Here is a 22302-nt window from a genome sequence, read left to right on the forward strand (position 1 = left end):
GAGGGCCTAGCTTTTAACTTGAGTTCCGCGTCCTTCCTGCTGTTTATCACTTGCACATTTCTTCACATAAAACTGTTACTGGATTCCGGGTCCTGTCTAATTCACATCAGCTCTTAAATAAGACCCACCGGCCCCATCTCCCCAACCTGATTCTCTTAGAGTATGGTCTGGCCTATCATTTGGCATGCATATAACTGCAGTACTCCATGACAGTTTTTTGTCGTTGTTGTTGTTGTTGTTGTTTGTTTTCTGCTATGTCCATGAAAATTAGCTCAGACATCTCAGTGGAGCCAACAGAATCCTGCCCTTGACCGGCTCCTCCTGCACACCTGGACCGTTAGTGCTGTTGGCTCAGTTCTGTTGAATCTCATGGGCAGAAAGTGAGCTCTTTGCCTTTTACATACTAAGTAGGGTGATTGGAAAACTCTTCTTTTTCTCTCTCTTCCTCTCATTGTGCATCATTATTTTTCCCCTATCCGCGTGCATCAGTGTGTGACTGTGGTTTAATTTTATGAAGTGAATTCCTGGGACTAATCTCTGATGAGTGGTAGTTGCCAGGGATCTTTATTCCCTGTTAGGTCGTAAATGACAACTAATATAGCCTGTGAGACTCTTAGATTTCTGTTGTCCTGAGGATTCTGGTTGGTATTTTCTGGTATGTACTTGGGGAATGCTATTGTTTGCTTGGTTCACATATATATTTCTGTATATTGAGAGTATGTGGGAGGTGCTGTGGATATTCTTGGGTGTTCTCTTGACTCCCTACAAAAGTTTAACTGAAGGATTTGTTGTTTTCAGTGTTCTGACATTTCGAAATCATATGCCTTGGTGTTGTGCACTGCACAGTTTCTCAGACCTTCTCAGGCTTCATTCCTTGTCACACACTGATTTGGGGGGGGGGGGCACGGTGCTTTTTTTTTTTTTTTTTTATCACAGCAACCACCAAAATCCAGTTTCATGTACAAGTATCACTGAAGAGAATGTGTAGCATAATCTAATGTTCATGAATTTTACTGTATGTAAATTACATCTCTATAAATCTGACTTAAAAAAAAAAAAAAAAAAAGACTGACAATCCCAAATGCTGAGAGGATGAGGAGCACTGGAGACTCTTAATTCTGGAAACGGTAAAAATAAATTCCAAAACTGTTGGGAAAAAAATTTGGCAGTGTCAGCTAAGGGTCATGCCTTCATGGTTATATACTGTGGCCCAGAAATTCTACTTTTAGCTACATACCTTAGTCCCGTGCTCTCCAATATGAGAGGTCAAGCTACATGCAGCTACTGAACCCCCGAAAAGTTGTTAATATTGCATGTTGCAATGACAATATTTTTATATAGTAGGTCTAGTACAATATTAGATAGATGTTCATTTTACTCTTTCATTTTACTTTTTAAAAGGTATCTACTAGAAAATTTAGAACTGTATGTGACTGCCATTATATTTTTATTGAAACGGGCTGTCTTAGAGAAATGTATATGTCCACTAAAAGACATAGAAAAGAATGTTCATATCAATCCAAAATATCCTAAACTGGAACCAACTCAAACATCCAAGAGCTTAATAAGTATACTGAGATATAATTCATACAAGGAATACAAAAACAAGCACTGCATGGAAAACATGGATAAATATCACAGACATAATGGTGAGTGAAGAACTCAGACCATGCCTGTCTCCCCCCGCAAAAAAAAAAAAAAAAATATATATATATATATATATATATGCTTTATGATTTAATTTATGTGAAAGCAAAGACAAATATATACATAAATGCACACACACACACACACACACACACATACATACTGATAAAATGTGGGGGGGTTGTGGGGCTTTGGGATGGAGATGACTCCGTGAGCTCTTGGGTGGGAAAAGTCATGAGGAAGATTTCTGTGGTCTGCTAATGTTCTGAACTTTAGTTGGTACTACATCAGTGCTTATTCAGGTTGGCTTATATTGGTAAAGGCTTTTTAATGGTCCACGTTTTGTACTTTATATTTAATACATATACATATTTACTCTTTTGGTTGGAAAAAGTTCAAAGCCACTGGGCTAGGCTGAAGTGAAGTTGATACTTCTGGTTTGGCTGAGGCAAGAAGGCAAAGTAAATTTAAAGTATCTATTGTGATATTTTTGCTGTCCTCAGACTGTTGGCTTTCCTGTGCTATCTGCTATCTAATAACCTCTGTGTTGCTCACAACCATTACCTTAAGTTGATATTCAACTGTTAAAGGTGTGTCAAAGTGATACCCAAGTGGGCATCGTCAAATCTGCTCTTTTCAGAATAATTATGGCTCAACAGGGATGGTTATGAGCTCAAGAAATCCTGATGGAGAAAGTAGTTCAGTTAGGCTGAATTAAGAGGTGCCAAAGCAAGGGCCTGGCAGGTATTACACAAAGAAAACTGGGGAGGCGGAGTCACCACATTCATCCCACAACTAAACTTTGAAGAACTTCTGGGAGCATTCACACAAATAGCTAAAAATATTGACCTGACGAGTGAGGCAGCTTCACCAGAATTAATTGTTTAGACTAGCTGTTTGCTGGCTTTCAGCTGATCCGTTTACCAAGGAAAGGAAAAACAAAACCAAAATATTCTCAAGTCTTCTGTAGGGGTTTTTCTTTCTCCTCCCTTTTCTGTCTCTTTTCTAAATCCTGTTTTTCTCTTTGTTAAATGACAACATTCTTATAGCTGTTCCATTTCTGTAAGTCGACAATGAGTGGGATAACTCTTTCATAATCTCTTTACTCTGATACAGAAATATAATTTTCATATGAACCTCTGTATACACATCATAGCTAGCTTTGAAGTATGTGGAGGGGTGGAAACTCTTCTGTGGAAATGTAGCCCTTGGACCATCCGAAGTTAAACGGCCATCTAGTCGTTAAATAAAGCCAGTTCCCAGGTAGTGTTTGGTCAATACACCCATTGTCCTTTTCTCTGTCTCTGGGTCACTCTCCATTTTGGTCCTTTGTGTCCCACCCTCAGCTTCTGGCGGATCTGGGAGACCTGTTGTGTTTTCGCTTTGCTCTGGGATGTTCTTTCAGTCTGGGACAGACTTGGGGAATGAAGAGTATTGGCATCCATCCAGAGTCAAAGTCCCTGAGGTGCCAGAGCTTTGCTGGGCTTGGCCTTCTGGCTCCCATGGAAGGTCAAAACCTCGCCATCACCATTTAAGTGCTGTCTCAGAACTTTGTCTTTACTCTTTCATGACTTCCATTTTTGTTCCGCAGTCCTCTTTGTGCTATAGAGAAGTTAGCTTTGCACAATTCAGTAAAAACGCTGCTCTTGAGAATCAAATGCAGTGTCCTGGGAATGGGACAAAAGTTCTACCAGAGACGCACAGTGGCTGACATGACTGTCTTACTCCTGCCTCACCTAATCCGCACAGAGATGGCATGGCTCTATGTGACCTCCTGCCAACCAGAGCCTGGAGTCATGCTCTCGTCCCAGGGACTTTCAAAAACAAGGAAACCTCTGCAGTGTACAACATTGGGCCAACACAGTTCTTCAGCAACATCAGTCAGACCTGGGGGGAAAGGCCTGAAGCCACCACCTGGGTAGAGCCCCATGACCAGCCAAGGGACGGAGACCCCACCTGTGAGAGGGCAGGACTGGCTGAGGCTCCCATTTGTTCCCTTGGGGAAGCTGTGTGGATCTGATGAGGAAGCAGAGGCAGCAGAAGAGATGGCCCCTGGGGTTGAACTGACATTCAGCAGTATCTAGGCAGCTGAAGAAAGCAATTCCGGATTGTTCTTGGGGGTGCCTGGATGGCACAGTGGGTTAAGCATCAGACTCTTGGTTTTGGCTCGGGTCCAGAACTATTGGGCCTGCACTCAGCATGGGGTCTGCTCAAGACTCTCCTTCCCTCTTCCTCTCTTCCTCTGCCCCTCCCCCCCCACTTGCTCCTCTGTGTTCTCTCTCTCTCAAACAAATCTTAAAAAAAAAAAAAAAAAAGAATTGTTATTAAAAGCGAGGTGTCTGGGGTACCTGGGTGTCTCAGTGGGTTAAGCCTCTGCCTTTGGCTCAGGTCATGATCTCAGGGTCTTAGGATCCAGCCCCGCATGGGGTTCTCTGCTCAGCAGGGAGCTTGCTTCCCTCCCTCCCCCCACCCACCCCCACCCCGTCTCTCTGCCTCTCTGCCTACTTGTGATCTCTGTCAAATAAATAAATAAAATCTTTAAAAAAAAAAAAAAAAAAAAAGCGAGGTGTCCTTAATCTGTTTACTGCTGCAGAGCAATTAGGCAGACGATGAGTTAGTCAGCTTCACCAGATGGGGTATGCTGGTTATTATCTAACCTGTACTATCCTATACTGTAGCCAGGGCTATGTGTAGCTATTTAAACTTAATTATGAAGTACAAAAAACAAATTTGAAAATTCAGTTTCTCAGCATTAGCTACATTTCAAGCACTCACTTGCCATAGGCGTCCGGTGGCCTCCGCATTTGAAACTGCACCTCTGGCTCATTCATCTGGCACGTCAGTACACATGAGATTTGTTTATTTGAAGGTCTAGACTTGTCTTTCAGCATTAGATTCATTTTAGTCCACCTAGTACATCCCTAGGACCAGCAGCTCCTGTGTCTGTACTGAACTCTCCGCTTTCCCTGAGCTTTACTGGAGAGGAGGACTTTCCTGCTTTCCCTGGGCTGGTGAAGAGGAACCCATTCCAGACCCTGGCTCCTGCAGGGCAGTGGTGAACCGGGCATGACCAGGGTCTTCTTGCCTTGATCACTCAAGCCCAACATTGCTCTAGGTTCCTCTAAAGGCTGCCCCTGCCCACACCTCAACGGAATACTTGGGGAGGCTCCTGGGCTCCGCTTATTACTTCTGTTATTAACTATAACAACTCGATTTTTTCCTTTTATGTAGTTTTAGAGTTACATCCTGTTTGTGGTAGTTCCTACTGGTATTTCAGTTGTGATGCTGATATACAATTAATTTTAAAAATAAATCAAAAGTGTGGGAACTATTAGCTCATCAGTGATAAAGGTACATGGATGTAGTCAAATATGGAAGGGCTCTGTTCCTAATGAACTTGGAGAAGCATGATTCTGTCTCAGTTTTAGGGACTGGCCTCCCTTAGCCTTGTCCCTCCCAGGAGCACTCCCTTTTGCCCTAAGTCAGGTAGGCAGGTATGCTCACTTGTCTGTCTCCTCTGGGCTTTCAACACAAAAGGCACTGTCAACTGTTTTTTTTTTTTTTTTTTTTTTTTTTTTTTCGGGACTCCCTGGGGATGTTCCCTGTTCAGATCATTAAGAAGAATCAAGATTTCAGAAGTGCTTCTGGCTGGGAGATGTGATTACATCATCCCTGAAGCCATGGAGTCTGTTTCTGGGGAAGACTAAATCTTTTTCTGTGCTCTTTCTCTTCTACGTCATCAATTAGTCCTCAGTGTTTTGTAGGCTTTACTTTGAATCTTCTCTCTCTCTTTTTTTTTTTTCCTCAGATGAGGGGTGCTGAATAAGAAGGAGGGGAGGGAAATCTTGGTGAAGTCTTCTCCGTGAGCACTGGCACGATGGCCCAGCACAGGGGCTCTGGGGGCAGACGGCCTGGCTCCGAGTGCTGGCTCTCACCATCAGTGGGATGGGGCCCTTGGCAAGTCAGCCAGCCCTCCGGTGCCCGAGTGTCCTCATCTGCAACGAGGGTGGTCAGAACCTGCACTGTCTCGGGGTTGTATGTGGGCTGGCTACACAAGGAACCGTGTGCCCGTCGCACAGTGAAGCTCTGAGAAAGTTGCTAGTACAATGGGAATTAAGACTTTGCTTTCCACTTCTAACTGTACCACACTGCCAGCTTTCAACATTCCTCAGAAGAAATGAGGGGTGTTAAATGGTTTGGTTGGCATATTAGTGACCAGCACCAGAAAAAACTGGTTACTTAATGATTTTGAAAGCCATCTGAGTGGAGATAGTGCAGCAGGGGCCTGGATCCAGCGTCCTCAAATCCTTGGACCTTGGACAGGCATGATGATTGTTCAGCTCATGGTGGACAGTCTTTTGCACATGCTTCTAGCAAGAGCTTTTAGTATCTGGTCATACTTAATCCAGGTATTATAAGAAAACTTCAAGTATGCACTAGTGATCCCCCCTTCTTTTAAGAAAAAAAGAAAAAGAAAATATAATTTATCTGGAAGTTGTAGATGTCATCTTTCAGTGATGACGGTGTATTTGCAGTAAACCGGCATTCACCTTGAAAAGAAATAATGTCTGCATTGAAGGAATTCTGTTTGAAATCGTCGGGAGAACTATCCATTCAGCTCGAGAGAGAAGAGAAAGAGAAGAGAAAAGTGAAGAGAAGCTCAGTGGAATAAAACTAGTTTTCTGCCTTTTCCCCCTCAGGAACAAGACCTTGAGGAACTGGAGAGATGGCAGCTAGTAAGAGTCAGAGAAAACAGCAACACATTAAGAAGTTTCATAGAGGGGCTCCTGGGTGACTCAGTCCTTGGGCGTTGGGTGTCTGCCTTCGGCTCAGGTCATGATCCCTGGGTCCTGGGATCCAGCCCCCCACCCCCACCCCGCATCCGGCTCCCTACTCTGTGCAAACTGCTTCTCCCTCTCCCACTCCCCGTGCTGTGTTCCCTCTCTCGCTGTGTCTCTCTCTGTCAAATAAATGACCAGAATCCTTAAAAAAAAAAAAAAAAAAGTTTCATAGATCTGGACAGAGAGAGAGGAGAAAGGGGTAGGACATGTGGAGCTGACCAAGGATTCAGACGTGAGGAGCCAAGATCCTGGAGTAGGTTAAGTGAGCTGCATGCTTGGGACAGAATTTCCCCTGGACACATTCGCAAATTAAGCTATGTGCACATAAGAGGCTAGAAGGCAAGCAGAGTGTGGCTGAAAAGAAAGTGGAATTTTCAGCACTGCCATGGTGCTAAGGAGATACAAACTGAAGTTCAGGATTCATTGAAGAGGAAGGGCCCGAGGAAACATGCCACGGTCTCAGGTGGGGGAGCCCTGGCCATCTACAGCACAGCAGTTCGAGCAAACTAGCTGGAGACTGAGGCTTCCCCTGAGGGCAAACAAACTGTAAACCAGCTTAGTCAGGGATTAGGGTCGATCTGTTCCTCTGCTGCCTCCTGTGGGAGAGGGTGAATATCTTCAGAGAAAGACAACATCTTTCAAACAGGCTATCATTGTTCACACAACAGTTTCATCATTCAATCACAATACTCTAGGATTGTAAGGGAAGAGAAGCAAGGGGGTGGGGAAGCAAACCATGGAAACTAACTCATGGGTGATTGAGATACTGAGTTATGAGTTATTATTTTAGTTAGTAGAACATGGGGACTCTTGATCTTGGACTAGTGAGTTCAAGCCCCACCTTGGGTGTAGAGAGGTTCCTTAAATTACTTAAAAGTTACCTACAATTACTTTAAAAAGATAAAGTGGTATGATTCAGCTGACCAGAAAAGGGATGACAAGATAAAAAGTTTCATCAGAGAAACAGAATCCATTTTAAAAATCAGATAAAAACTACAGAAATAAAATACATAATAGTTGGCATTTTAAAGAGTTAATAGTTGAGTTTCATAGCAGTTTGGAAGAGAGATGATTATCCTGGAACTATGTAAGGAGAAGGAAACTCTCCAGGCTTAAGCATAGAGAGCTGAAAGGAAGAGAAATTCAGAAAGCAGTGTAATAGAGATATGGGCCATGTCCTGAAGGCCTAACACACATGTAATTAAAGTCTCGGAGGCTGGAGGAGACAGCAAATGGGGCGGAAACCATATAGAAAGATATTACGGACGATTAAGGAAAAATTGTGATGATCTATCCAACCACATGTGGAAGAAGATCAGTGAACTTCAAGCCAGAGAAGGACAAGAAAATCAGGGGCCCAAGCTGGTGAACTCCAAAGACAAATGAAAACAATCAGAGCAGCACCTGGATGGGGAGTGGGTGGTGAATTCCTATTACATCGTCGGAAGATTGGAAGCTGAATTCCCAGCAAAAACAATGAAAAAGGAGACCTTAGGGAAGGGTTAGAGCAAGATCATTTCCAACCTACTAGGTGCTGCTAATCCCTGGCCAGATATCTGTCAAGAGGAAGTGAAGACCTTACCACATTAGTAGCTTACCCCAACTAAAGGAAATGCAAAAGGTAACTCTTCAGGCTACCTGGGCGCAAGAAAAATCTGGAAAAATGAAGGTAGGAACGAAGAGCAACAGGTAGATAGGTTAAATATGTGACTAAGTCAAATAAATATCACTATCCAAACAATAATAATAATGTCTATGAATTCAAAATGTATGTTGAAATGAAAGTAAGGCCAAACACCCAAAAATGAGGGGAGTAAATGGAATCGAGATGTTCCAGAGCTCTAGCATTGTCTAGGAGGTGTTAAAGGTGCTAATATATTCAGTCTTTTGCATAGATTTTATAGACTACATGAAAAAAGTAACTTATTTGTGTACATATGAAACAAGTATATAGTTTAATCTTGAATTAATATTACATAGAACTAAAATAATATTTTTGAGAATTCTCAGGTTTTAAAACTAATTCACTTTATTTTGGGGTGGAATATTCTGGCTATACCTGTTATGTCCTGTGGTCTAATCTGTCATTCAGAGACACTGTTAATTAACTTTATGTTTAATGTTAAGGTTATAACATTAAGTATACTGCAAAATGTGATAAAGGTATAAGCCTCTGTGAGTATCAGCCAGCCTAATGTACTTCCATCAGCTCAGGAAGTTTCCTGGCAAAATATTTAACAAAGGGAAGCCCTGTTCTCGACTGATACTTCGTGGCAGTGGGAGCACACAGGAGTATCAGATAGGTGCATTTGAATACATAGGTTTTAGGTGTACAAACATGCCTTTATGGTGGGCATCTTTTGCTGAACACACTGTTTGAGGGAGTTATTCGTGTTACTGCCTTATCCATAGTTTGAATGTTTTTACTACACAGTACTAATCCATTCTGAAAATACATGTGAGTTTTATCCAGGTTGGCCTAGTATAAATGACATCGCACCAATGTTCGTGTAGAAGCTTCCTTTGGATGTAAGCATTCGTTTTTCTCGGGAAGTTAATAGCAATTTATTACCAGGTAACAGGGTAGGTATATTTTTTAACTTTATGAGAAACTGCCAAATATCAGGAAAGTGGTCGTGCTTTAAATGGACTGCAATCAATACCACACAGTAAGGTCCTACACACTTGAATGGGGGACACAGAGAGAAAACAACTTGAAAAATCTATTTTTCTAGGCTTCTCCTCTCCACTCTGCTCCCAGTACTTAAGGCCTCTGTGGGGGTGGCTCAGTAGTTTTAGGCGTCTCCTCTGCTTTCTGCTGGGGTCCTGATCCCAGAGTCCTGGGATTGAGCCCCACTTCAGGCTCCCTGCTCAGCGGGGAGCCTGCTTCCCTCTCCCTCTGGTGGCTGGTGCTCCTGCTTGTTCGTTCTCTCTCTCTCTCTCTCTCTCTCTCTCTCTCTCTCTCTGTCTCTCTGTCTCTCTCTGACAAATTAAAGGTCTCTGTGAAGGTGGCTCTGGTCACACCAAGTGTCACCACCAGCCTATTCGGGTCTGGCTGCAAAGCCACAGAGAGACACCAAGGCAGCCCAGACAAGAGTCATTCCTAAACGCCAGGTAGGAATAGCCCTTCCCTCCCCAGTCAGGACTCTGTGACTCTTGGGCTCTGTGCCAAACTCTAAAAACCATTTCTTGCGCTTCCTTTTCATCCCTCCGTGCCTGGATTTCACTAGACACTGTCCGATGGTCATGGCCACAAGCGTCTTGTCAGTGGCTTTAAGGCAGCTCAGGCAGGAACCCGAGGGGGACCACCCGAGGATACCAAAGAGATTGCGGTTTGGCGAGAGGACCGCGGAGAAGCGCAGAGAGAAAGGGCCGGCGAGGGCAGAGCGCGCAGGGCAGGCGCGGCGGGGCAGGCGGGAGGCCCGGCAGAGGGCGTCCTCCGGTTCCTGGGAGGATTCCAGGCGCCGAGCAGCGGCCACGAGCCGAGAGCACCGACCGCCCCGCAGCGAAGCGGACCACCGACAGCCCCAGAGGGCGGGTGACCCCCGGCCGGGTGGAGGGGGCGCCTGGGGCTGGGACGCACGTGACCCGCCGCCTCCGGGAGCTGGAGAGTCGGCGGGGCGCCTTCGGCACCGGGGCGCGTCGTTCTGGATGTGGAAGCCCTGCCTTTGATGCGGATCCCGAAGCCAGACTGACGGCGGCCCCCGGCTCTTCGCTTCCTCGGGGGAGACGCGGGATCCCAAACCGGCGCCGCAGCGGGGCTGCGGTCCCTTTACCTGGAGGGTCGCGAGGGCTTTCAGGGGCTTTTTGCACTTAGGAAAGAAAGTGGTGGGCACAACAGTAGGGGTAGGACGGAAGCTGTTCAGGCTCCGGCATGAGATCCTGCCGCGTGCTTCGTTTCCGTAGTGTAGTGGTTATCACGTTCGCCTCACACGCGAAAGGTCCCCGGTTCGAAACCGGGCGGAAACAACAGCCTTTTGCCCCCTAGTCCTCGTGTTGACAACCCACAAGGGAGGACGCTTGGAGCCAAGGGGAAGGCAGCGTGCGCAGCCTCATTTTCCTTTCAGAGAAACAAACACGAAGCCAGGCTGCAGCTCCCTTGCTTCCTGACAGCCTACTGCGCACTTGACAACCTGGCCTCGTTCGTCCGCTGCCGGCCTCGCTGGAGAGCGGGGGCCACAACCAGTCAGGCAGGCCGAGAAGGGCACCGGGGACAAAGCCCAACGCACGTTTCCTCTACCTCCAGAAACCCCCTAACCTGCTCCTCTGGCGCCTCAATCCGCTCTACAGGCGGACAGGCACCCGGGCTCGGAGAACCGACCACGTCCTCCCGGAGCCGTACACTTGGTTTTCCCGAGCCCAGCCCGCTGGCGCAACAGGTGGATTTGCCCCCACAGAACCAAAGAACACGAACTGCACCTGGGACTCGTCGAGTCGGCGTTTCAGGCTCCACCCGATGAGCCCACGGGGGAGCCGAGGAGCCCTTCGGGTGCCATCATCAGGACAGCCCTTGAGTTAGTTGGGAGGCCACCAATAGAGGGACTCTCTGCTCCTCACCCTCACCTTACTCATCGGGAAACCGAGGCTCACCAAGAGAGCATGGCCTTGGCTCTGCCACACACAGGGGTAAAGCTAGACTAGAATGGAGCACCGACCAGTTAGCTTGGGGTCAGACCTCAGAGCCCAAAGTGCTGCTGAGGCTGGGAGAGATGGAAGAGCAGCAGGGCAAGGGCTGGGAGCTGTGGGCCGCTGGGAAACGCCCCACTTTTGCTCTGCCCATCTGAGAAATCTAACTTTATTTTCAGGGTTTTCATCTGCAAGGGCCAAAGCAGGGATCCTGTGTGGATGCCCGGTGATCTGTGGGATACGATTTGGATTTTTTCACGGCTACTGGTCAGGTTCTAGTCGCAGTCAGTAGGACCTTTCAGCACTGTCTCCTTACTTAGGATTTTCCTTTTCCTCCCCTAAATGTGCTGTGCACCAAAGGGCACGTGCAAAGGTGCCTCTGCAGTGAGTCCCTAAGAGCCAGAGGACCAGACTCCGGTTCCTTGGAATCACCTGGGTGGGAGAGCAGAGCTGGGATGAGCAGCCAGGGCAGGAGCTCACCTCCATCCCCCTCAGAAACCTAACCTCTCACTTCAAGGGTTTTCATCTACAGAGAACCTGCGATTTGACTGGATCACTCCTTTAAAACAAAAAGAAACAAACATATTTTTTGAAACACACAAAACAAGTTGCAGGTGTGGGAACATCCTGTATCCCTCACCTCAGTGCACCAGTTAGCATTTTCCCACATTGACACACCTCTCCCCCCCCCCCCGCCCCCATATATTCAGTCTGGACACCCTTTGAAGACCTCTCAAGATAATTAGTTGGGCCACTGTCGCTCATTTCCTTGGGCAATGTCCCTCAAAACCAGCCTCTGCAGGACCTCTCCTCCAAGGCTAAGGGGAGGGCTTGTCCTCTGGAGGAGGCCCCTCTGGTCCCTTCAGGAACCAGACACCTGTTGCCCTCAGACTGTAGAGAAGCTTCAGGTGGACTGAGTGGTATGGCCTCTCCCAGAAGGTGCAGGCCAGCTTGTGCCCTGCACCTGTAGGAACACAATTAGGGTGTCATGCCCCGCAACCACTTGCCCTCTGGACTCCTTCTGGTGGCTTTGATGGGCAGAGGGTCTAGGGTCAGCCTGAGCCCTAGAACCCCCCACCCCAAGACAGACCCCTCAGGGAGGTGTAGCTCCCCCTTAGCTCCTGCCCTCCTGGTTGTCTGTGCCCTGCAGGGATCTGAAAGGGTCCTGGCCCAACAAATGGGGGAAGAATCCTTTCCTCTGGGGGGAGGATGAGGGGAGCAGGTGGAAAATTCTTCAAAAAGAAGGAGTTTTCAAGAGCTTTCCAGAGCTGTCTGCATTGGTGCTGTCAGGTAGGTGGTGGCCCTGTGATCCTGGTTCTTAGTCTTATTTTGTCCTGGCCTCGAGCTGGTCCTGGCTCCAGTCTGAGTCCAAGCAGACACCGGCAACTTGTGGTTTGTATCCAACTGTGCCTCTCCTCAAAGTGGGGAAGTGCCTGCGCTTCTATTTCCAGGACCCCAAGGGTCAGCAGGGGGTGGGGGTGGGGGTCCCAAGGATGCTATTGATGGGGTTTTCTTCTTTCCTTTCCCCCCCCTTTTCTCTTCCTCCCTTCCTTCTTTCCTCCCTCACTCCCTCCCTCCTTCCTCCTTTCTTGCTTCCTTCCTTCGCCTCTATCTTTCCCTCTTTCTTCTTCTCTCTCTTTCTTCCTTTACATGTTTTGTTTAAGTAATCACTACTCCCAAGGTGTGTCAGCTGAACTCACAATCCTGAGACCAAGAGATGCATGCGCTACTAACTAAGCCAGCCAGGTGCCCATCCCACTCCCTTTCTTGCTGAATCTGTAACTCAGGGACAACAACAAAAACAAACAAGAACAAAAACAAAAACAGTTTAACTATAGATTAGTGGTCTCAGTGCTAGTTACAAGGAAAAAAAAAATCAAGTGAAATCTTGAGTACTTTTAAAATACTTTTAAGGATTTCAGTAATTTATATATAATGGCATAGAAGATGTTTCTATCATGTGGTATTTCTGAAGAGGACTCCTTGTGTGCATCAGACTGCTTTAATAATTTTGATCTGAAAACTGCTTTATGTTGTCTTCTAGTCTTTCTAATACTGTAGAAAATACTGGTAGATGATATTCCAGTTTATACAAGTCTTGAGTTTATTTTCTCTTCAAAATCCTAGTGACCCTTAGCTGCCTCAATCTCCTATACTGCTTTTACTGGTCCAACAAACACACTTTAATTCCAGTACTACTTAAGAGTTTATACAATATGAAATTGTGTGTTTCAGTAAGATGAATACATCCTATTATATATTTTTAAGGAGACTAAGTCTTATAATTCTGAAAATCACAGTGATGTAATTATTCTTACAATTGTGTGTGTGTGGGGGGGGTGGTGGTAAACCATTTTAGGTATCATATACAATCCCACCATGCATTTCTCCATTATGTGTCAGGTCAATTTGCAATTTGAAGATCTACTGTGATCTTTAAGTTCTTCCAAGGATATTAAATTGAGTTACTTAATGTATCAGCTTAGCTTAGAGCTTCTCTAATTAAGAGATAAATCACAAAAACTTTTAATACAGTGCTGCTGCACATATTTAGGCATTAGATAGGGGGGTTGATGGAACAGGTTGAGGGCAGTCGACCTTTAGGAGATATCGGTGAGTGTAGAAAACACATGCGATGTCTGCTTCAGCAAGTGAGGGAGGGGCTATCAGTGAACAGTAGGGCAACGTTAAAAGATATGAGTGATGAGGGCGGGGGGGGGGGTGGGGTGGGACAGAAAATGATGTGAGTGATTGGAGTCCCTGAACAGAATGGGGGGCGGGAAGCCATTTTTGAGGAATTGAAGAATTTCCCATCATAATAAAAATGATAAACCCACCAACCCAAGGAGCCAAACGAACGAGATGAATGAGCGCAAGACACATGAAGAAAACCATATCCATTCACGTCCTAATTATATTGCTCAAATCCATGGGAAAAGAATAAAAAAATTTGCAAAGCCGCCAGAGGAGAAAGGTGTGATACCTACAGAACACAAAGATGAAGATGATGTGGGCTTTCTGGTGGGAAGCAGTGTGAGAAGGCCCTGGAGCAAACTTCAAAGTCAACGAGGATGTCCCCTCCAAAAAAGGCTTTCAAAAATGAAGGTGACACTGACACAGAAATGTTGACAGACTACATCACCAGCAGACCCACACTACAAGAAAGGTTACACGTACCACATGGGAATCTGCATTTAGCCAAAGGGACGGAAGGGCAACAGACTGGTAACCGCGTGGGAAAATAGATAAGATTCTTTTCTTATTACTTAAATCTCTTTAAAAACACGAGACAGATGAAACCAAAGTAGTAAGGATGGGTTTTTGGGGGTTTCTAACACGAAAAGTAAACGGCACGATGGCTACAGCATAAAGATGGACAGGGAAGAAACGTGAAGAGGTAGGGGATCCCTTAGAGGGAAGCCGGGAAATTACAGGTGTATGCGGCTATAAAGCTTGAAGCAGTCGCTGAAATAAACAAAACAAAGAGTTACAGCTAATAAGCCAAGGAGGGAAAGGAGTGGATCATAGAAAAACCACGGAAACACTACGTCAGAGCAGTTGCTCTTCCAGGACTTTACCCTGTAGAAGTAGTCGTCTAGTACAAGAACGATGACGACAGCAGTATTTTATCCATACTATCCTCGAATCAACTTAAAGAGTATAAGGAAAGGATTCAATAAATACTGGCACAAACACACGCAGGCAGAAACTTCTCTGCCTCGTTAAAAGGCATTCGGAGGGTTGTACTCATTCGAGGACGTCCGGATTCGCAGCGACCTGTTCTCCTCCACAGCTCTCCTTCTCCAGAGTCCGCGGTGGCCTTCGAATCTTGGCCTCGGTCCTCCTGTTGTGCACAGGCCAAACGACAGGACCCTTTCTGCCTTCTTCTAAAAATACTGCCGCGTCCCTGGGTGGGCTCGAACCACCAACCTTTCGGTTAACAGCCGAACGCGCTAACCGATTGCGCCACAGAGACCTTCGGGAAACCTCCGCCCACATCCCGGTAGAGAGCGAGCACGCGCTCAACGCTAGGGGGAGCCACCCGCCTCCTGGGGGGGGGGGGGGGTGGGAGTGGCCCGCCCCCTCCCCGGAGAAGCCGAAGGCCAACTGGTTCCCGGGAGGTTTCTCCCCGTGGATTCCGCGGGCACCCGACCTTCGGCGCCGCTGGCGCTCGGCTTGCTCCACTCAGCGGCGGTCGGTGTGGGGGAAGCTGGAGAGAGGGTGGGGTGCGGCTGCTCAGAAGGCGGCAAACGCCAAGAGGCGGCAAAGAAAAGCGGGGGGGGAGGCGGGGACGGGATGGCGAGACTGCCCAGGACCCGGATTGAGGGACCGGACAATGGTTTTTTGGTGGTGGTTTTGTCCTTATCGCGTAGGAGGTTCCGAGGAAGGGAAGGAAGATCCGAGAGCGGGTAGGAGAGACGCCACAGCACCAGTACCTGCAGTTTGTCCGATGAGAAAACAGTGCAGCTACAGGAATGACTTTGCGTCAAAAGTCCTATTGCGACTGGAAGGCCGGCCGCCGGGAGGGTGGCGCGCCGTGATCGTATAGTGGTTAGTACTCTGCGTTGTGGCCGCAGCAACCTCGGTTCGAATCCGAGTCACGGCACTCTTCTCGGCCCCTGGCGACCCGTCCCTTTTACTTTGTCTTTAAAACACCCCCCACCCTCGGGGCGCCAGCGCCTCGAACCTGGGGGCCCGAGAGCCCTGCTTTCCGCTGGCCACTGGGCGCCGGGAGGTCTTCTTCATTCACCCGAAGGAAAGGAAAACTCCACTCGCCGCTAACCTCGGGACCTTCTCCGCTCTGACTCGGAGCGTAAGGAAACTCAACCAAATGGCTTTTCTTCAGCGCGCCTCCAAACGAGGACAAGTCCTGGAGTCCCCAGCTGTCCAGCGAGAAGCCTCGTGGGCTGTCCTTGCTGGGAAGTGGCGTCCCCGTGGTCCTCAAAAAACCTTAAGGATCTTCAAAGACCAGAGAAAAGTGCCTGTCAGGTAAGTGACAGCTCTTCCACAGACCTGTTGAGCGCCTCAGACCTTGGCTCCTGCGAATCTCTGTCTCTCGGGGGAACTCTTTCAGTCCTTGGCTGTAGTCCTTGGCGTCATCGCAGCAACCTCTCCAGTGGCTCGTGGCATACCCTCAAGGGTTTGAAAATGCCTGTCGGCAGCCCCTTCCACGCCCGACGGTATTTATTCATCGCGATACCACTGAGAGTTGTGCTTGTTGCACATCCTTGCCAGGATGGGGTGTTTCCCATCCTTACCAGTAGTGCTATCTCGATGTGATTTTAACATCCATTTCCCTAGCGGCCAAAAATACTGAGCACCCTTTTATGTGCTTTGTTGGCCTCGTGTATCTTCTTTTCCGAAGGATCTGTTCATGTCTTTTACCCATCTCAAAAACTTGAGTTGCCTGATTTTTTTTTTTTTTTTTAAATTATCAGTTTGGAGGCGCTCACAGCACCCTATAGCTACAGGTGTGGGGGTTTGCTTGATTGCTTGCTTGCTTGTTTGTTTTTTGTTTGTTTGGTTGGTTGGTTGGTCAGATATGTTTTGTGAACATTTTCTCCCTGTCTGTGGCATGCTGTTTTCACTGTCTTGGTGGCGTCTTTGAATGAGAAGATATGGTTAAAGTTGATGAAGTCTAACTTGCCCTGTCTTTTTTTTTTTTTTTTTTTTTAAGTACATATTTTTTCCTGGTTCTTGTTTAGGAAATCTTTGCCTACCACCAAGTCACAAAGTAACCTCCAAAAGGTTTATGCCTTCAACTTTTATGTTTTAGGAGGCACCTCCCATTAATTTTTGTGTGTAGTGTTGGGTAGCAGTAAAGCTGTTTCCGCCCCCGATATTGAACCTATTTCCTTACCCGGTTGAACTGTTTCTGTTGAAAACGAATTCACCAGGTCATCTGTGGGTCAGTTTCAAGTCTCTCGGCTCGGTCCATTTATCTGTGTGTGTCTCCTGATGCCGCTGGCACATTGCAAGGTCAGTAGGGGCTCAGAGTAAGTCTTCAAGTCGCGTAGGGTGAGCTGCGGGGGCAGCAGGTTGTAGGCGGCATAGATCCGGAGTCCAGTTCCCGGCTGCGGAGCCTTCCTTGAAAGCGGTCTCAGTCCGCCGGAATCCACCGGGTGATGCGAGGACCCCGGGGTGTCACGCCGGGCGCCTCCCTTCCCTTCCCGCGCTCTCGCGGCACCGCCTGTCCGCACGCTACCGCCTCGCGAAGGCGCGTCACCAGGGCGGCTCTGAGGGGCGACCGGGCCGGGCCGGGGCGACTCGCGCCGGGACGGGTGGGCCAGGCAGGGCCCTGGCGGCCCTCGGGGCGTCTCCTGCGGCCTCTTGTGTTGGAGAGGGCGGGGACGGACGGTCCTTGTGAAAGGGCTCCGGGGAGGACGGGTGACCTCCCTGAAGGCTCAAGGCCTTCCACGGCTCAGGGGGACAGGACTTCCGTGGGAAGGCGGTAGAAGAAAAGGCTCCCGCGTGCTCCCTGGTGGTCTAGTGGCTAGGATTCGGCGCTTTCACCGCCGCGGCCCGGGTTCGATTCCCGCTCAGGGAATCGCTTTTTTGACCAGGCATCTTCCCTTCTAGCCCTGCAGCTGCGCGCTGGCGGTGTGCTCCCCCCACCGCACCGACTCTTCCTCTCCCGCGGCCGGGGGGAAACGATGGCTGGCCCCTTGGCAGGGCGCGCCGGGCTTGATTGTGTCCAGGTCCGCCGCCCGCAGAAGTGACTGCAGAGGGCCACTAAGCAGCTGACTCGTGTTTACGTCTGCGCGGCGGAGGTTCAAATCCCCGTGGGGCCGCCCCAGAGGCGCCCACCAGGCTAAGCTCTGGATCCCAGGTCTGGAGGCCAGGCCACGTCGCGGGGTTCGTGTGTACCCCGGACGCGAGCCGGTGGGCCCAGTTCCTCAGCTCAGTTCGTGCGGGGAAAGCGTACTACGCGTTCGGACCCGATACCCGCGAGGGCTGAAGGGAGCGGGTCCTCCCCGAAGGCTGTCTCATTTGCAGATTAAGCGGCGTAGGGAGGTGATGTTAGCTGACGCAACAAAAGGCAGCGAGTGAGGGGTGCACTAAACGGAAAACTTACTGCTTCCGTAAGCCGAAGGTAGGTAGGGGTAGAAATCCACACCCGGATCCCCAAAACGATGATACCCCAGTCAAATCCCCCAGTTTTTCTCCCAAGGGCTGTTGCATTTAGACCCTGTAGACTTTACCAGGCGCTGGGCCCGTTTTCTTTTTCCCCTTCGACCCTGGCTCTGAAGACCTGTTGAGGTAAATGTGACGTTCCGGTAAGGCTGGAAGAGAGAGCGAGCCAGGGCCGACGGAGGTGCTGTGGACCCAGCAGGCTGCAGAGGCGACCGGTGCGGGGTGGAGACCAGGCCGCGCAGGGGCTGCGGGGCGGTGAGTGTGGGGCCGCTGCCGAAGGCGGATGGCCTCAGGGGCCAACTCGTGGGTTCTCGTGGGGGCAGGTGTGCGAGGGGAGAGGGGCGAGTGTCTCTTGAACTCCTTTCGGGAGCGGTTTGGAAGAATGGCGAGGGCTGGGTGGAGGAGAAGTTGGTGACCCTGAGTGTACCAGGCAGGAATGGAAGGCTGTAGGGGTCGGTGGAGGTCCGCTATAGGCAAAGATAACTATTTTCTTGACGGTGGGGTATTGACTGCATTTTCCGTCCGTTACTTGGCTGGGTGCTTTTGTTCTGGCGGTGGTTCCGCCCCCCCTCCTTTGTTTTTCCTTTTTTCTTTCTTTTTTTGCTTCTTTATGTCTCCTCTCCTCTCCTTGCCCCCAAGACTGTCTTTTCTTCACTCTTGTTCTCGCTGAGACCCTAGGTGTGTGCGCAGTGGGGCACCCTGAGGCTGCTTTCTACAGACCCTTCGGTGGAGGAAGCATGGTTGAGGGGTTGGAGGTGCACAACACCGCCCGGTTCCAGCAGGCCGCACGGGAACCTTCTGTGGTGGTTCACTCCAAGAAATCCAGGAATTCTAAATTCATCCCTGCCATCTGGGTAATGATGAAGGCAGAGTTTTCCAAAGTAAGAGAAGAATACCATCTATTTCATTTCTGATTACAAGGTCTTTTTGTGTGTGGGTTTGGGGTTTCTTTTTTTCTTTCTTTTGTGTGTGTGTGTGTGTGTGTGTGTGTGTGTGTGTGTGTTCGTATGTTTGTTTTTCGTTAATTAATCTTGATCGGCACCTTAAAAAAAAAAAAAAAAAAAGAGCCTAAAGGTAGATGGCAAGCTTGCCACTAACATTTGCAAGTGTTCATGCAAAAAGTAAAACAGAGGCATCAAATCAAATCTCCTCCCGCTCCTGGGTGGACCTTGAGGGCTAGGAACACAGAAAAACGGACATTGTCAGTCCCAGGCTCCCTTGAGAAGGCATATAGGAGGTCCTCACTACATTAAGGTGGGACCCGAAGATCCAAAGCCCTGGTGGGTCAAGGTGATCCCATCTAGTCCTGCCCCTTCTACTTCCAGGGCTCTTTGGACAAGGCGGCCTTGGCTCTCCAAACAGAATAAGGAAAAGGAAGGCTTAAGAGGCCCTTGACAATAAACAAACTGAGTAGGCGGGCGGCACAGGCAAGCAGGCCCTGGCTGGCTCACCGGGTAGAGCAGCCACTCTTGATCCTCAGGCTTGTAAGTCCCAGCCCCACGTTGGGTTGGACGTAGAGATAACTTGAAGATAAAATCTTTAAAAGAAAGTAAATAAAAAGCCCCTGAAGAAATTGTGGCGGCGGGCTTGACCTCTAGTGGATTTAGCCTTGAGTACACATAGCCTGGGTAAGTCTGGGAGACCGTGGGCCATCAACTTGGTGGGTATGTTTCCCAGTCAGTACCAAACCCCAACCAAGAGCCTGCCGGAGGAGAGCATAGTCAAAGGAGAACATACTCATCCAATAACACTTCATCCAGGTACCCTCCAGTAGCATCTCAAGAGAATCAACTTGCATCTAGAATTCAGTTATAAGACAGAAGGACGAAAGCTCAGATATCTGGAATTTTAGAGATGCTTCCATCCATCCTTGTCTCAGGGCAGACATGAAGATGGAAATTAGGACATAATTCTGAAAGAAACAAAACTGAAAAGATTGCAGCTACTGCATAAGGTGTGGTGAAGCCAGTCTTCAGAGGACCATACACACCTTTTAAATGTAAATCATGACAATTGGGGCTAATTCCTAATGAGCTAAACCTCCATCTCAAAGAGTTACCAAAATTTTTTTTAAAAAATAACAAGAACAACAAAAGCATATGGGACCAGAAATTAAATATAAAAGCAAGAATTTGAAAATTAGAAAAGACATGAAAATAAAAAAGAAAATGAGAAGTGAATATACAAAAGCAAAAAGTCTGTGGTTGGCTCTTTGAAAAGACTGCTCTGATAAAAACTGGGAAGAGGGAAGATGGAAGTCACTGCTACTCAATGGGTAGACAGGAGATTAACAATAAATGAGTATCATAAACATGCATATGCCAACCCATTAAAAGTTTTAGAGGAAATGTAGGTATATTGCAGTATTGATTTGGGTAGGGTGGGGAGGAGGACTGGTCCTACAAGCATTAATTTTTTTTTTTTTTTAATTCTTTGCAGGCTTTCTTCCTGCAAAGAAAGCCCAAGGACCAAAAAAGGTCATTAGAAGAAATGACTCCAAAGGCAAAGAAATTCTACAAGCACCAAAAGATGACAGAATTCCCCAACTTAGGTTTATGAGTTTGGGTGGAAACCAAAAACCCCAAAAAGGCAATGGGAAAAAAAACAGAAATTACAGGCCTCGCTTAGTGCTGAGTATACACAGCTGCGAAAAAAAAAAAAAAAGACGAATCAAACAAAATATATATTTAAAATGTGTCATGACAAAATTGGTCTTACACTGGGGAAGCAGTTGATTATCATTAGAAAATAAATGAATTTGTCACACTAACAACTTTTATGGGAGGAAAATGGGAATCACCAAAGCCCAGAAAAGGTGTTTGAAAAAATTCGTTATCAGTTTATGATTTTTCAGAACCTCTTAGCCTAACAGGAAGAGAACAGCCCTCATCTGCTGAAGGGGTAGCTTCTAGACCAAAAAACAGACAGACAAAACCCCTTCAACACACATTATAGTTGATGATAGAATACTGACCTTTTCCCCCCTTACCCTTGCCAATCTGGAACTGTCAGGAAGCAGACAAAGAGGCCCGCTGCCATCACTTCTCTACACCACTGTGATGGAGATCTTAGCCAGTGAGGAAAGGCAAGAAGAAGTAGGAGAAGTGCAAATGAAAAAAAAGAATACTACAATTATTTATATATATGAAATAAATTACTGGAACTATTAAGAGAATCGAGCTTCTTTGGTATATACACAAATAGAGAAAGCAGGCTATGATGAAGATTCAAAATCCAAAGGTGTTAAAAACATTATAAATGTTCAATGATTATAGCATATAAGAATTCAATCCCATGTACTGTGCCGGGTGGGGGGAGGAGGGGAGAAGAGGGATGAAATATGATCCCTACCTCCACCATCACCAGAGTAACTTCCATGTGGATTAGGCACCAAAATGTGAAACGAAACCACGGATGATTTTATTTTATTTTATTTTATTTTTAACTGCCATGGATTTAAGTTTTATTTTATTTGAACAAATTATCTTCAATCATGACAATTTTATGAACATCTAATGCCTAAAAATTAACAGTCATTGGGCTGAATATATGAACTACTATTTTTTTTTTTTTTGGGTTTGTATTTGTTCCATGTTCTTTTTTTTTTTTTTATTTTTTTATTTTTTTATAAACATATATTTTTATCCCCAGGGGTACAGGTCTGTGAATCACCAGGTTTACACACTTCACAGCACTCACCAAATCACATACCCTCCCCAATGTCCATAATCCCACCCCCTTCTCCCAAACCCCCTCCCCCCGGCAACCCTCAGTTTGTTTTGTGAGATTAAGAGTCACTTATGGTTTGTCTCCCTCCCAATCCCATCTTGTTTTATTTATTCTTCTTCTACCCACTTAAGCCTCTATGTTGCATCACCACTTCCTCATATCAGGGAGATCATATGATAGTTGTCTTTCTCTGCTTGACTTATTTCGCTAAGCATGATACGCTCTAGTTCCATCCATGTTGTTGCAAATGGCAAGATTTCATTTCTTTTGATGGCTGCATAGTATTAACCACGGATGATTTTGTTGGTATTAATGTATCGAGGTA

At 47.3% G+C, this 22302-nt stretch overlaps 1 long non-coding RNA gene and 4 other non-coding genes across 6 annotated transcripts; 4 read left to right on the forward strand and 1 right to left on the reverse strand.

The window, feature by feature from the left end:
* Window positions 1–10384: 10384 nt before the first annotated feature.
* On the forward strand, window positions 10385–10457 carry TRNAV-CAC. Its single transcript has one exon. It is a non-coding gene; the product is annotated as a tRNA-Val (tRNA).
* Window positions 10458–15016: 4559 nt separating this feature from the next.
* TRNAN-GUU lies at window positions 15017–15090 on the reverse strand. The gene has a single exon. It is a non-coding gene; the product is annotated as a tRNA-Asn (tRNA).
* Window positions 15091–15648: 558 nt separating this feature from the next.
* TRNAH-GUG lies at window positions 15649–15720 on the forward strand. Its single transcript has one exon. It is a non-coding gene; the product is annotated as a tRNA-His (tRNA).
* An 838-nt stretch (window positions 15721–16558) lies between these two features.
* LOC123392524 lies at window positions 16559–21845 on the forward strand. Of its 2 annotated transcripts, none has more exons than XR_006607245.1 (3): window positions 16559–17093; window positions 18365–19129; window positions 20688–21845. It is a non-coding gene; the product is annotated as an uncharacterized LOC123392524 (long non-coding RNA). The 2 variants fall into 2 exon arrangements; XR_006607244.1 differs by lacking the exon at window positions 16559–17093 and adding an exon at window positions 17362–18207.
* TRNAE-UUC lies at window positions 17590–17661 on the forward strand. Its single transcript has one exon. It is a non-coding gene; the product is annotated as a tRNA-Glu (tRNA).
* Window positions 21846–22302: the final 457 nt, after the last annotated feature.

The sequence above is a fragment of the Mustela putorius genome, unplaced genomic scaffold, assembly GCF_011764305.1.
Source record: "Mustela putorius furo isolate JIRA1106 unplaced genomic scaffold, ASM1176430v1.1 tig00000585_pilon_pilon_pilon, whole genome shotgun sequence".
NCBI classification, from domain to species: Eukaryota; Metazoa; Chordata; class Mammalia; order Carnivora; family Mustelidae; genus Mustela; species Mustela putorius.